Source organism: Microtus oregoni, unplaced genomic scaffold (assembly GCF_018167655.1).
Source record: "Microtus oregoni isolate MIOR12 unplaced genomic scaffold, Mior012 000013F_ref0000133, whole genome shotgun sequence".
In the NCBI taxonomy this organism is placed as follows: domain Eukaryota; kingdom Metazoa; phylum Chordata; class Mammalia; order Rodentia; family Cricetidae; genus Microtus; species Microtus oregoni.
Genome location: NW_024543072.1, coordinates 38,123,449 through 38,139,653, shown reverse-complemented (window position 1 = coordinate 38,139,653; position 16,205 = coordinate 38,123,449). Strand labels below are relative to the sequence as shown.

Sequence of the window (16,205 nt, the reverse complement as noted above, 5' to 3'; positions counted from 1 at the left end):
GAAGATTTCACAGACACCATAACCTGGGCTCAGGAAACATGGATGAAGAAACGGGGGAAGAAAGAATGTTAAGAGCTGCCAGAGGTGAAAGAATGCTGAGAGCAGCTGTTTTCTGGAAGTGATGAGGTTGATGTGCAAGTGATCTCATAGCAGCTGTAGCTACCTACAGAGGCCTGAAGAACACTAAACCATCAACATTTTACCATAGATGGAAAGGGGTACATGAGATAGAGAAAGGGAATATTATGGACATGATTTATCTAAATTATAAAAGGGATTTGGCAAAGAACTAAGGAAGGCTAGCAAAGCACTGTCCTAATAATACAAGATAGTTTTTAAAATTGTCTATCTGACCACAAGTACCAAGATTTATCAATGCTGCTCCAAATTGGTAAGCAGCTCCCACAAAAGGATCTATGTTAAAAATCAGAACCTCTGAAGATACTACAAAAGACAATAAGCCAGCATAAAATAATTCACAGATGGGATATACAAAACATTCGTTTAATTAATAAAGGTCCATTTGGGCAGGCTAAAACACTTGGTCATAGCCACTCACAAATTCAGAAAAATCAAAACATATGTACATACAGAGAAAAATGCTTAACTATTTTAGAGTACTAACAGATAAGACCTGGGATATTCTATTTAAAATCTGAGCACAGCTCTGTGTAATGGAGTGAAGACAAGAGTATGATCCACTCTGTAAAGAGCTCACATACACAACTTAGAAGTTAATAACAAATTCATCATAACAAATAGAAATGAGGTTTTATTCTAAAGCTAAAGCAAATAAAGTCTCACTGATATGAGAGGAACAGTGAGTGCTAGCACAAACCACTAAAGATTCAGTACTACAATATCCTAAAGAACCAACCACATAAACAAGTATCCCATATAATTCTACATTACCACAGAAATTTAGGCACTTTTGAGAAAAGAGACTGTTAAAAGTTACAATTAAAAACAGACTATACTTAGATTATATCAGGTAAATAAATAGAAGTTGTCCTAATTAACAGATTTGTAGTAAGTCTAAGTATTCATAACCTGGTATTCAATTAGGAAGTATATAAGACAACACCATCTTATTCTGATCCACAGGAAATAAGAGGATGTGAAGATTTCAAAGTAATTGATGACACACTGTACACACTAAATTCAGAAGATAAAAAGGGAGAAAAAACAAACATTCACGGACATCTTACACTCTAAGTATAATAAAAATCAAAAGTACTGTGATAAAAGAATTATTTGGATTCTTATTAGTCTTGGTGATAAAGGAATGCCTAAGCATGAAACAAAATAAGATGCAACAAAAATAAAGGAATATATATACCTATAAGTGTAAAACTTCAATTACTTAATGCATAAAAGTTTCCAACATATTGCAAGGGGTTATTTTCTCCAACATACTACAATTTTACTAATAAATAAAGTATAAACCTCTAGAAATTGAGCCAGACAAGAACATAGTACAAAATTTCTCTAAAATATGATTATCTGCAATTAACAGAGACTGATTAATTCACCCTATGTCTATTTGCTCATTAAACATTTTTTCTTTACTCAAGTAATTCAGTCAAATATATTCAGGAAGTAACAGAACATGAAACTCATAACACCATATGTGTAGACAGAGACCAAACACCAAACCACATTTAGATTGTTGTAAATCAGGGCCTGGCATAAAAATAGGAAACAAAACTCATTTCTAGTCCTTTGTAAAATAAAAATTAGACAGTGTTAGAGATGTTCAAGCATGTAACCTCAAACTCTGTGGACTCCCAGATCAACAATACTATACTGAATTAAAAAGAAAGAAAAATGTTTTTGTGGAGAAATTCTGTGAAGATAAATTGAGACAATTTTTATAATAAATTTATTTAGTACCCTGTACATTGTGGATGAACAATAATTTTCAGCTATTTTGATGTTCAGTGTTATCTCATTTTCTGGTATCCATGGTTAGATCATGAATCATAAAACATTAAAAATCTGATGTGGTGAATGCGATAGAAGTGGCTGTTGAGTATGGTTATGGCAAAGTGGTAGCAGTTCTTACTCTATGAGCACCTCTAAGTTGACGCACCATTTCTAAATTCATTGGCTTGAACCCTTATAGTTGCTGTGTTATCTTATTGTTGAATTGAGCTTGTAAAGCTAACCCTCATACATTTTCTAAATTCTTCTAAGAAATGAGCTTGTAAGTCAGGTGGGTACTAGTACATTGGTTGTGAACTCAGCCTTCAAATTTTAAGGAAAGCTAGATGTCAATCAGATGTCTTAACAATAAACACCTTGCCCCCAAACTATAGACTCATACATCAAATTGCCTCTTTAGTCTTAATTTTATGGACATGCTGACCCCAAACTTTTAAATCATGATCCACAGATTTATTTTCCAGATTCTTGTTTCATAGCATCACTATAACAACCTGCTTAAGGAGGAGTGGAAGCTTTACATGAGCCACGAAGTGGGTTGGGGAAATGGCTTAGTGGGTAAAGGCATTTTTGCTGAGCCTGACAATGTGAGTTCAATCCACAGGGCCCACGTGCGGGAGGACAGAACTTATTCTCTCAAGTTGTACTGTGACCTTCATATGAATACTATGGGATGTATGTGCACACACATGCACAACATAATATATAAAATAAAATAAAAATATGAATAATGAAAAAAGAACATAGTACAATACATAATACATAAAATATAAGCACCCAATGAAAATAATAAATAAAACTCCACTGTAATCTTAAATGCAAAATAAAACAAACATATTGGCTAGGTAAATTGGGAAAATACAGACAAAAGTATAGAGGAATCAAAAAGAAGGTAAATGGAAATGGGAGGTAGCTTAGTGATAGACCATTTGCCAAACAAGTGTGAAGTTCTGTGTTTAATCTCCAGCCCTATGACACTAGTGGGGAGTGGAGGGAAAGAGAGGAGAGCAACAGAAAGAAGAAAAGGGAGAGGATAAGAAGGGAAAAGAATGGGAAGAGAGAGGAAGGGAAAGAGGAAAAGTGAGGAATGGGGGAAAGGAGGGAAAGAGGCTCATATTTAAGCAATAGCATTCCTTTATGGGTGAATGCATATTGTCATGACTGCTCCAAGTGATGATGACAATGAATGTTCGGCACAAAACAAGACATCTATAGCACCCCCTCTAAGGCTCAGGGGACATTACAGAATAGGGACAGAAAAGAATGTAAATGGGGGCTGGAGAGATGGCTCAGCAGTTAGGAGCACTGGCTGTTCTTCCAGAGGACCCGAGTTCAATTCCCAGCACCCACATGACAGCTAACAACTGTCTGTAACTCCAGTTTCTGGGGATTTGATACCTTCACACCAATCCACATAAAATAAAGCTAACTAAATTTAAAAAAAAAAAGAAAAGACTGTAAATGCAAGAAGTCAGGGAGAAGGAACAGGAAATCCTACTTCCTGGGTATGATACAGCTATCACAACCACAAACTCACAGCAGCTTGCAATTGCCTGCACTGGGCTCGCACACAAAGAAGCCTGTCAACAGCCAGGCATGGATGAAGGAGTTCAAGGGTCACTACCCCTTCCAGCTGAACTTCTGGCTACAGATATATTCTGGGATAGAGAAGTGGTTGCCTTCAGTTGTATATCCACTACTGAACCCATCAGGATCACATGAGTACTACGCCCTTAACTACACAGCCCAAGTTAAACCCACTGGATCTAAAAGCAAAACAAAAGACATGGATTGAAATGGGATTCCCCTCTGTATGCGGTGAATACCACTAATTAATAAAGAACCTGTTTCAGCCAGTGGCTAAGTAGAACAGAGGTAGGCATGGAAAACTAAACTGAATGCTGGGAGAAAGAAGGCAGAGTCAGGCTAGGTGGTGGTGGCGCGCCTTTAATCCCAGCCCTTGGTAGGCAGAGGCAGGTGGATCTCTGTGAGTTCGAGGCCAGCCTGGTCTACAAGAGCTAGTTCCAGTACAGGAACCAAAAGCTACGAAGAAACCCTGTCTAAAAAAAAAAAAAAAAGGCAGTGTCAGAAGAGAAGCCATGGAGCTGCTGCAGCAGACAGACACGCTGAAACTTTGCTGGTAGGCCACAGCCTCATGGTGATGCACAGATTAATGAAGATGGGTTAAATTAAAATGCAAGAGTTAACTAATAAGAAGCTAAGGTTAATGGGCCAAGCAGTGATTTAATTAATACAGTTTCTGTGCGGTTATTTCTGGACTCTGGGCAGCCAAGAAAGAAAAAAATGAAGGGTGGTTGGAAACACACCTGTGGCCTCCTACTACAATGGATATGAGGAATAAACTTGGAAGGAGGCAAGGTGTTGCTAGAAATACAAAGAAAATCTAGAAAAGCTGGACAGTGATGATACACATTTTTAATGCCAGCACTCAGAAGGAAGAAGCAGGAAGATCGCTGAGTTTTGAGGCCAGCCTGGTGTTCAGTGCAAGCTCCAGGACAGTCAAGGTTTCAGACAAACACCATCTTAGAAGAAAAGAAAAAAGAAGACCTAGAAAAAGTGGAGGAAAGTAAGCACAATAAATTATATACTGGTAAGAAATTGTAAAAGAATAAATTTAAGTAATAAAAATTAAATAAAAAGCATGTGTTTATTTAAATCCATATCATATTTGATCCAGGAACTTCCACTTCGAGAATCATACCTTCCAGAAATACACACACACAGAGATCAGAAAGATCCATGTAGGAACCAGTGCGCAACTGGAGCCGCCATCTTTACCTTCAGCTCCTGGTCAGAAGTTTGGATATCTGTGGAGATGTCTACGTCTAAGAACTCAGCCAGCTGCTGGTGCTTGGAGTCCCAGGTCAAGGTCATAGATGACATCTGGGGTCCTGGAAGGCTTTCCTTCATGCCTGCAGCCCTCACTCAGGGTTTCTAGTGGAAACTCTCTGACAACACAGATGTTCTGTCCTGTGTCCATCCAGGACATGCTCAGTGCACCACCACCATGATCTCCAGGAAGTATGGCCAACGCGCTTATGATGGACACAGGACACCGGCCTGGACATTGGCCTGCTCATCTTCAGTGATTATTTTGATCAACACTTTTTTTTCTTTCTATGATTAACATGCATGTAGTATGTAAATAATGGGCTTGCATCAAAAAATGCCCAAAGTTATTCCCTTCTGTGATTTATTCCCAAAACTCACTCATGGAGCAATAAAGCCTTTTATTCATAATAAAAAAGAACTTTTATTGTGACAATGCTTGTAATAATAAGAAATTGAAAACTAATGATAATCTATTAACACAAGTACTTTAGATAAACTATAGCATATTTGTTCAAATTAAATGGAGAGAAACCCAAAGCGAGTCCACTAAAATCAGGAACAAGACAAGGCTGTCCACTCTCTCGATATCTCTTCAACATAGTACTTGAAGTTTTAGCAATAGCAATAAGACAACAAAAGGAGATCAAGGTGATTCAAATTGGAGGGGAAGAAGTCAAACTTTGGTTATTTGCAGATGATATGTGTACTTAAGTGACCCAAAAAACTGTGTCAGAGAACTCCTACAGGGGATAAATACCTTTAGTGATGAGGATACAAGATCAACTCAAAAAAAAAAAATCAATAGACATATGATGTGGGAAGGTAATTTGTCAATCTGTTGTTTCATTGGTTAATCAATAAAGAAAACTGCTTGGTCTGATAGGTCAGAAAATTAGGCAGGTGGAGTAGACAGATCAGAATGCTGGGAGGAAGAAGGCAGTGAGGTAAGACACCATGCCTCTCCTCTCCAAGCCAGACGCCATGCATCTCCTCTCTGGTCAGACGCAATGAAGCTCTGGCCCAAGATGGACATAGGCTAGAATCCTTCCCGGTTCATTGTGGTTGGATTTATATTGAGATCTTTAATCCATTTAGACTTGAGTTTTGTGCATGACAATAGATATGGTTCTATTTTCATTCTTGTACATGTCAACATCCAGTAATGCCAAAAACATTTGCTGAGGATACTTTTTATTTTCCATTGTATAATTTTAGCTTCTTTGTCAAAAATTGGGTGTTCTTAGGTGTGTAGATTAATATCTGGGTCTTTGATTCAATTCTGTTGGTCAACCTCTCTATTTTTTATGCCAATACCAAGCTGTTTTTATTACTGTAGATCTGTAATAGAGCTTGATGTCAGGGAGTTCCTTTATTGTATAGAATAGTTTGGGCTATCCTGTTTTTTTTTTTTGTTTTTTTTTTCCATATGAATTTGATTATTCTTTCAAGGTCTATGAAGAATTATGTTGGGATTTTGATGGGGAGTGCATTGAGTTTATAGTTTGCTTTTGGTATGATTGCCATTTTTACTGTGTTGATCCTACCTATTCAAGAGCATGAAAGATCTTTCCATTTTCTGGTATCTTTTTCAATTTCTTTCTTCAAGAACTTAAAGTTCTTGTCATATAGGACTTTCACTTCTGTGGTTCGTGTTACCTAAAGATATTTTAAGTTATTTGTGGGTATTGTGAAAGGTGATGTTTCTCTGATTTCACTCTCAGCTTATCACTTATGTATAATATGTCTGTAGTGGTGTTCCTGCCACCCGGCTCCTGGCCACCTGCTAGCTTATGCCCCGAAATAACAACACACAAATTGTATTCATTTAAACACTGCTTGGCCCATTAGCTCTAGCCTCTTACTGGCTAACTCTCACATCTTGACTAACCCATTTCTAATAATCTGTGTAGCATCAGTCTTACCAGGAAAGATTCAGGCTGTCTGACCTGGCAGCTTGCTTCATGGCATCAGGCTCAGAGAGCAGAGCTATCACGTCTGCCCCTGGAGAGGGGAGCATGGCGCCTCTGCTCCAGAGAGCAGAGCTGTCGAGTCTGAACTCACTTCCTCTTCCTCCCAGCATTCTGTTCTGTTTACTCCACCCACCTATGTTCTAACCAATAAAATGGGCCAAGGCAGTTTCTTTATTAGCCAATGACCTTCCTCCATCAAACCTCAGAGAACAGAAAGTGAGTAGTAGTCTTCAATGCATTGGCACAGGAGATTACTTCCTAAAGATAACCCCAGTAACACAGACACTGAGAGCAACAATAAGTAAATGGGACCTCCTGAAACAAAGGACACAGTCAATTAAGACAAAACGCCAGCCTACTGAATGGGAAAAGATCTTCACCAACCCCACATCAGACAAAGGATTAATCTCCAAAATATATAAAGAACTCAAGAAACTAGATATTAAAATTCTAAATAACCAAATTAAAAACTGGGGTACACAACTGAACAGAATTCTCAACAGAAGAATCGCAAATGGCCAAAAAGATACTTAAGAAAATGTTCAACATCCTTAGCCATCAGAGAAATGCAAATCAAAACAACTCTGAGATATCATCTTACACTTGTCAGAATGGCTAAAATCAAAAACACCAATGATACCTTATGTTGGAGAGGACGTGGAGTAAGGGGAACACTCATCCATTGCTGGTGGGAATGCAAACTTGTACAACCACTTTGAAAATCAGTATGGCGGTTTCTCAGAAAATTGGGAATCAACCTACCTCAGGATCCAGCAATACTACTCTTGGGAATATACCCAAAAGATGCTCAATCTTTCTACATAACCATTTGTTCAACTATGTTCATAGCAGTATTATTTGTACTAACCAGAATCTGGAAACAACTTAGATGTACCTCAACTGAAGAATGGATAAAGAAAATGTGGCACATTTACACATTAGAGTACTACTCAGCGGTAAAAATCAATGACATTTTGAATTTTATACGCAAACAGATGGAATTAGAAACACTAACCTGAGTGTGGTAACCCAGATCCAAAAAGATGAATATGGCATATACTCACTCATAAGTGGATACTAGCTATAAACAAAGGACAATGAGCCTATAGTTCATGATCCTAGAGAAGCTAAGTCATAAGGTGAACCCAAAGAAAAACATATGTGTGTGTGTGTGTGTGTGTGTGTGTGTGTGTGTGTGTGTGTGTGTGGAAACTGGAAACAGACAAGATTGCCTGATAAAATTGGGAGCATGGGGTCGGGGGAGAAGAAAGGGTAGAAGAAGAGAAGGAAAGAAGGGGAGAGTTGAGGAGAACTTGATGAAATGGGATAGTCAAGATGGAGGAAGGACAGAGATGAGAGCAAGGAAAGAAAGAGACATCTTGATTGAGGGAGCCATTATAGGGTTAGCAGAAACCTAGCTCTAGAGAAATTCCCAGGAATCCACAAAGATGGCGCCGGCGAAGACTCTAAGCAATAGGGTAGAGGTGGCAAGTGATCTTGATTTGCCCTGTAGTCAGACTGAGGAATACCTTAAGTATCACCATAGAAACTTCATCCAGCCACTGATGGAAACAGAGGCAAAGACCCACATTGGAGCACTGAACTGAGCTCCCAAATTCCCGTTGAAGAGTGGAAAGAATGAGAATATGAGCAAAGAGGTTAAGACCATGATGGGTTCACCCACTGAAACAGTTTACTTGAGCTCATAAGTGCTCACCAACTCTAGCAGGACTGGGAAGGAACAAGCATACAACCAAGCTAGTCCCTCTGATGTGGCTGACAGTTGAATTGCTGGGGCAGACTGAAGGGCCACTGGCAGTAGCACCAGGATTTATCCCTACTGCATCTACTATCTTTTGGGGATCCTGTTCTCTTTGGATATATACCTTGCTCAGACTAGATACAGTAGGGAGGGCCTAGGACCTTCCCCAAAGCAATGTGCCTTACCCTCTCTGAGGATTGGATGGGGGTGGGGTTGCAGGGTGTGTGGAAGGAATAGGTGAAGGGAAAGGGAGGAGGGGAGTGGGAACTGGCACTGATATCTTTTAAAAAATTTAATAGATAAAAAAAATCTACACAAGTCAAGTATGCTAATCCAAACATCTGAAATTCAAATGTTCCAAGATTATGACACTCAGAGTTTCTCAGTTGAGAGCATTTCAGATTTTGGATTTCCAAATTTGGAATGGATAACCAATAAAGACAAATATCCCCCAGATCCTAACAACGCCACATAATCTTAAACACTTCAGGTTGAAGCATCATATAAGGAACATTGTATCTCTATGCAGTAACATGAAAACCATCTACAAAAGCAAGTTTGTGATGAGAAGGAAGTTTGGGACCGACATTATTTAAAGCCAAAGACCTTTAAAAGTTGGTGAATTTTTAAAATTCACATTTAGCATTTGTCTTTCTTTATAGTAAGCACTAAGTAAATACTTTTAGAATATAGTTTTCATTTTTAATGCTATACTTCTGATATATTCTAAGACTTTAAAAGTATGGATAATGATGAAACGGGGATTTTTCTTTTGAATAGTCTCTATTGCCATATATAGTAAAAATATATTATTCTAAACCCTTACTAATGAGTCACAAAATTGTCACTGATAACAGCATTGAATTTTCTTTCTGGCAATCTCCCATTGCTTTCCATCCCAACAAAGAAATCATAACCTTAGAAAAACAAACTGCCAGAAGAAAGACACAAAAAGATAAAAAGAAATAAACAATTTTTAAATAAAACCTGATTCCTTGGAAATAATTACAGACTAAGTGGCAGTAAATAGAAGTTAAATATTTGAAAGAAATAAAAAAATTTAATCAAAGAAGACATGGTTCCTAGTTTGCTCTTCTGTTGCTGGGATAGATACTATGACTAAATGCAAGTTGGGGAGAGGGGGGCTTATTTCATCTTATCTTTCAAGTAACGGCCAGGCAGAAAACTCAATGTAGAAACCTGGAAGTAGGAACTGAAGCAGGGACCACGCAGGAACACTGCTTGCAGTCTCACTCCAGGTTTACATTCAGTGACTTCTACAGTTAGGCCAACTCTACAGGTATGGTACAACCCACCGAAAACCAAAAAAACCCTCAAAAAACCAAAAAAAAAAAAATGCCCCCCCAAGTAAGTGCCAACAGGCAAATTTAATGCCAACACTTCTTCAATTGAGTTTCTCTCTTCCCATTTTTGTCAAAATGACAACCAGGATTAGCCATCACAATATAGAAAGGCTTGCTGCAGGGCTGTCTTTCTTTCGCACGGCCCAGCACCCCCTGCACCCCTCCCCAACCCTGCCCTGCTGTATGCTAGGACCAGTGCTCAACTACAGTCTTAAGCTCCTAAACTAAGGCGACCCACCCAGAGCGGTGAGTGCCTGCCTACCGGGCAGGCCTCAGGGTCCCCTGTAAGGGAGCCAGGCACCTTCAGCTCCAGCGCCAGGCTTCCTGCGCGCTCCTGGATACCACCCCCCCCCCCCCACTTGCTCCATTCATCCTGTTGGCCCTGGATCATTGGGCTACCAGCGGCCCTGTTTAGTTGCTGAGGAATCCCATCAGGACGGGTGAGTGTGTGCTAATCAGGGGCGGACTGTCCAGGAAGAGAGCACAAACCCCCTCCCCCAGCTCCTTCTGCAGGGCTGTCTTTCTTTCGCACGACCCAGCACCCCCAGCACCCCTCCCCAACCCTGCCCTGCTGTATGCTAGGACCAGTGCTCAACTACAGTCTTAAGCTCCTAAACTAAGGCAACCCACACAGAGCAGTGAGTGCCTGCCTACCGGGCAGGCCTCAGGGTCCCCTGTAAGGGAGCCAGGCACCTTCAGCTCTGGCGCCAGGCTTCCTGCGCGCTCCTGGATACCACCCCCCCCCACTTGCTCCATTCATCCTGTTGGCCCTGGATCATGGGGCTACCTGCGGCCCCGTTTAGTTGCTGAGGAATCCCATCAGGACGGGAACGGTTCCTGCTTCTACACTGAAGAGATATACCCAGAGAGTCAATCACAGCAAAGACTGGACCAAGAGACCAGGCCTCTCCTGGCTCCATTTGAAGGAAGAGATGGGAAGGCGCCAATACAAGAATTCCTCCAACAACCTGAAAGGCAACATGACACCACCAGAAACCAGGGATCCCGAAATAAGAAGAATTGTACACCCTACTCCTGAAGAAATAGAAGAAATCGACTCAAAAGTGAACTATATGAAAATAACAGAGGACCTTAAACAGGAGGTGAAAAACTGCCATAAACAATTAGAGATTACAAACAAAAAGGTAGAGGAAATGAATAAATCGCTCAAAGACACGCAAGAAAAACAAGAGAAACAAGAAAAAGCAATCAAACAGGTTAGGGAAGCGGTTCAAGACATGAAGAATAAAATGGAAGCAATGAAGAAAGCACAAACCGAGGGAAGAATGGAGATGGAAAATCTGGGTAAACGAACAGGAATGACAGAAACAAGTACTAACAACAGATTACAAGAGATAGAAGAGAGAATATCAGACACTGAAGATACCATAGAAAAAATAAACACACTGATCAAAGAAAACAGCAAAACCAACAAATTCTCATCACAAAACATTCAGGAAATTTGGGACACAATAAAAAGACCAAACCTAAGAATAATTGGAGTAGAAGAAGGAGAAGAAGTGCAGCTCAACGGTACAGAAAATATACTTAATAAAATTATAGAAGAAAACTGTCCCAACCTGAAGAAAGATGTACCTATGAAGGTTCAAGAAGCATACAGAACACCGAATAGGCTGGATCAAAGAAAAACATCCCCTCGCCATATAATAATCAAAACACAAAATATACAGAATAAAGAAAGAATATTAAGAGCCACAAAGGAAAAAGGCCAAGTTACTTATAAAGGTAAACCTATCAGACTTACACCTGACTTCTCTATGGAAACCATGAAAGCCACAAGGTCCTGGATAGATGTACTGCAAAAACTAAGAGATCATGGATGCAAGCCCAGACTACTATATCCAGCCAAGCTTTCGTTCACTATAAATGGAGAAAACAAAATTTTCCAGGATAAAAACAAATTTAAACAATACGTAGCCACAAATCCAGCCTTACAGAAAATTATAGAAGGAAAATCACTAACCAAGGAGTCCAACAATGCCCACAATAACTCAGTCATCTAGAGACATTTCACCAGCGCAACTCAAAGAAGGGAAGCACACAAACCCTACTACTAAAAAAGTGACCAGAGTTAACAACCACTGGTCATTAATATCACTTAATGTCAATGGGCTCAACTCACCTGTAAAAAGGCACAGGCTAAGGGATTGGATACGAAAACAGGATCCAACATTCTGCTGTCTACAAGAAACACACCTCAACCACAAAGACAGGCACCTACTCAGAGTAAAGGGCTGGGGAAAGGCTTATCAAGCAAATGGACCTAAGAAACAAGCAGGTGTGGCCATACTAATTTCTAACAAAGTTGACTTCAAACTTAAATCAATCAGAAGAGATGGAGAGGGACATTTTATACTCATAACAGGAACAATTCATCAGGATGAAGTCTCAATCCTGAATATCTATGCCCCTAATATAAAAGCGCCCACGTATGTAAAAGAAACATTACTAAAACTCAAGACAGCCATCAAACCACACACACTAATAGTAGGAGACTTCAACACTCCTCTCTCACCAATGGACAGGTCAATCAAACAGAAACCTAACAGAGAAATTAGAGAATTAATGGAGGTAATGAAGCAAATGGACTTAACAGACATCTATAGATTATTCCACCCGAAGAGGAAAGAATATACCTTCTTCTCTGCAGCTCATGGAACCTTCTCGAAAATTGACCACATACTCCGTAACAAAGCTAACTTACACAGTTACAAAAAAATATTAGTAACCACCTGCGTCTTATCAGATCACCATGGATTAAAGTTAGAATTCAATAACAATGCTACCCACAGAAAGCCTACAAACTCATGGAAACTGAACAGTCAACTTCTGAACCATACCTGGATTAAGGAAGAAATAAAGAAAGAAATTAAAGTCTTCCTTGAATTCAATGAAAATAAAGAAACAACATACTCGAACTTATGGGACACTATGAAAGCAGTGCTAAGAGGAAAGTTCATCGCACTAAGTGCCCACTTAAAGAAAACAGAGAAAGCACATATTGAAGACTTAACAGCCCACCTGAAAGCTCTAGAAAAAAAAAGAAGCAGACTCACCTAGGAGGAGTAGAAGATTGGAAATAATCAAACTGAGGGCTGAAATCAACAAAATAGAAACACAGAAAACAATCCAAAGAATCAATGAAACAAAAAGCTGGTTCCTGGAGAAAATCAACAGGATTGATAAACCCCTATCCAAACTAATCAAACGGCAGAGAGAGAATACGCAAATTAATAAGATCAGAAATGAAAAGGGGGACATAACCACAGACACAGAGGAAATTCAGAGAATCATCAGATCTTATTACAAAAGCCTGTATAACACAAAACTGGAAAATGTAAAAGAAATGGACACTTTTTTAGATAAATACCATATACCAAAGTTACACCAGGACCAGGTGAGCAATCTAAACAGACCTGTTGGTAGCGAAGAATTAGAAGCTGTTATCAAAAACCTCCCTACCAAAAAAAGCCCAGGACCAGATGGTTTCAATGCGGAATTCTACCAGAACTTCCAAGAAGAGCTAATACCCATACTCCTTAATGTATTCCACAATATAGAAACAGAAGGATCATTACCTAATTCTTTTTATGAAGCTACAGTTACTCTGATACCAAAGCCACACAAAGACTCAACCAGGAAAGAGAATTACAGGCCAATCTCACTCATGAACATCGACGCAAAAATCCTCAACAAAATACTGGCAAACCGAATCCAAGAACACATTAGGAAAATTATCCATTATGATCAAGTAGGCTTCATTCCTGAGATGCAGGGCTGGTTCAACATACGAAAATCTATCAATGTAATCCAGCATATAAATAAACTGAAAGAAAATAACCATATGATCATCTCATTAGATGCTGAAAAAGCATTCGACAAAATTCAGCATCCATTTATGTTAAAAGTCTTGGAGAGATTAGGGATACAAGGGTCATACCTAAATATAATAAAAGCTATATACAGCAAGCCGACAGCTAACATCAAATTAAATGGAGAGAAACTTAAAGCCATCCCACTAAACTCAGGAACACGACAAGGATGTCCACTCTCTCCATACCTCTACAATATAGTGCTTGAAGTTCTAGCAATAGCAATAAGACAACATAATGGGATCAAGGGGATTCGAATTGGAAAGGAAGAAGTTAAACTTTCATTATTCGCAGATGATATGATAGTGTACTTAAGCGACCTCCAAAACTCCACCAAAGAACTTTTACAGCTGATAAACAGCTTTAGTAATGTGGCAGGATACAAGATCAACTCCAAAAAATCAGTCGCCCTCTTATACACAAAGGATAGGGAAGCAGAGAGGGAAATCAGAGAAGCTTCACCATTCACGATAGCCACAAACAGCATTAAATATCTTGGGGTAAATCTAACCAAGGAAGTGAAAGATCTATTTGACAAGAACTTTAAGGCATTGAAGAAAGAAATTGAAGAGGATACCAAAAAATGGATGGATCTACCTTGCTCTTGGATAGGGAGGATCAACATAGTAAAAATGGCAATTCTACCTAAGGCAATTTATAGATTCAATGCAATCCCCATCAAGATCCCATCAAAATTCTTCACAGATCTGGAGAGGACAATAATCAACTTTATATGGAAAAACAAAAAACCCAGGAGAGACAAAACAATCCTATACAATAAAGGATCTTCTGGAGGCATTACCATCCCTGACTTCAAACTCTATTACAGAGCTACAGTAATGAAAACAGTGTGGTACTGGCATAAAAACAGAGAAGTCGACCAATGGAATCGTATAGAAGACCCGGATTTTAACCCACAAACCTATGAACACCTCATTTTTGATAAAGGAGCTAAAAGTATACAATGGAAGAAAGAAAGCATCTTCAACAAATGGTGCTGGCACAACTGGATGTCAACCTGTAGAAGAATGAAAATAGACCCACATCTTTCACCGTGCACAAAACTCAAGTCCAAATGGATTAAAGACCTCAATATCAGCCCGAACACACTGAACCTGATAGAAGAGAAAGTGGGAAATACCCTACAACAGATGGGCACAGGAGATCGCTTCCTATGTATAACCCCAGAAGCACAGACATTAAGAGCAACATTGAATAAATGGGACCTACTAAAACTGAGAAGCTTCTGCAAAGCAAAGGACACTGTCACTAAGACAAAAAGGCAACCTACTGACTGGGAGAAGATCTTCACCAACCCCGCAACAGACAAAGGTCTGATCTCCAAAATATATAGAGAACTCAAGAAACTAGACTTTAAAATGCTAATTAACCCAATTAAAAAATGGGGCACTGATCTGAACAGAGAATTCTCAACAGAAGAAGTTCAAATGGCCAAAAGACACTTAAGGTCATGCTCAACTTCCTTAGCAATCAGGGAAATGCAAATCAAAACAACTTTGAGATATCATCTTACACCTGTCAGAATGGCTAAAGTCAAAAACACCAACGATAACCTTTGCTGGAGAGGCTGTGGAGGAAGGGGTACCCTCATCCATTGCTGGTGGGAATGCAATCTTGTGCAACCACTATGGAAGTCAGTGTTTCGGTTTCTCAGGAAATTCGGGATCAACCTACCCCTGGACCCAGCAATACCAATCTTGGGAATATGGGAATATACCCAAGAGATGCCCTATCTTATGACAAAAGCATTTGTTCAACTATGTTCATAGCAGTATTATTTGTAATAGCCAGAACCTGGAAACAACCTAGATGCCCTTCAATGGAAGAATGGATGAAGAAAGTATGGAATATATACACATTAGAGTACTACTCAGCGGTAAAAAACAATGACTTCTCGAATTTTGCATGCAAATGGATGGAAATAGAAAACACTATCCTGAGTGAGGTATCCCAGACCCAAAAAGATGAACATGGGATGTACTCACTCATAATTGGTTTCTAGCCATAAATAAGGGTCACGGAGTCTACAATAGGTGAATCTAAAGAAGCTAAGTAAGAAGGGGAACCCAAGGAAAAACATATAGTTATCCTCTTGGCTAAGGGAAGTAGACAAAATTGCCGGGGAGAAAATTGGGATCTTGGGGGTGGGGAGGGTTGGGAGTAAGGGGAGATGGGGAGAGAAAAGTTAGAAGGGAAGGAGGTCGGGCCTTGGGAAAGCAGGAGGATTGGGATAAAGGAAGGTTGGACAGGGGAGCACGGAACCACAATTCTTAGTTAAGGGAACCACTTTAGGGTTGGCAAGAGACCTGACCCTAGATGGGTTCCCAGGTGCCCAAGCTGAGGTCCCCAGTTAGTTCCTTGGGCAGTTGAGAATAGGGAACCTGAAATGACCCTATCC

General features: G+C 39.6%; 1 protein-coding gene across 4 annotated transcripts in view; it reads right to left on the bottom strand.

Annotated features, from left to right (window-relative positions):
- The window catches only part of Rabgap1l (RAB GTPase activating protein 1 like), a 615,176-nt gene that overhangs the window by 447,521 nt on the left and 151,450 nt on the right, over positions 1-16,205 (bottom strand). The gene's annotated exons all lie outside the window — the stretch shown is intronic.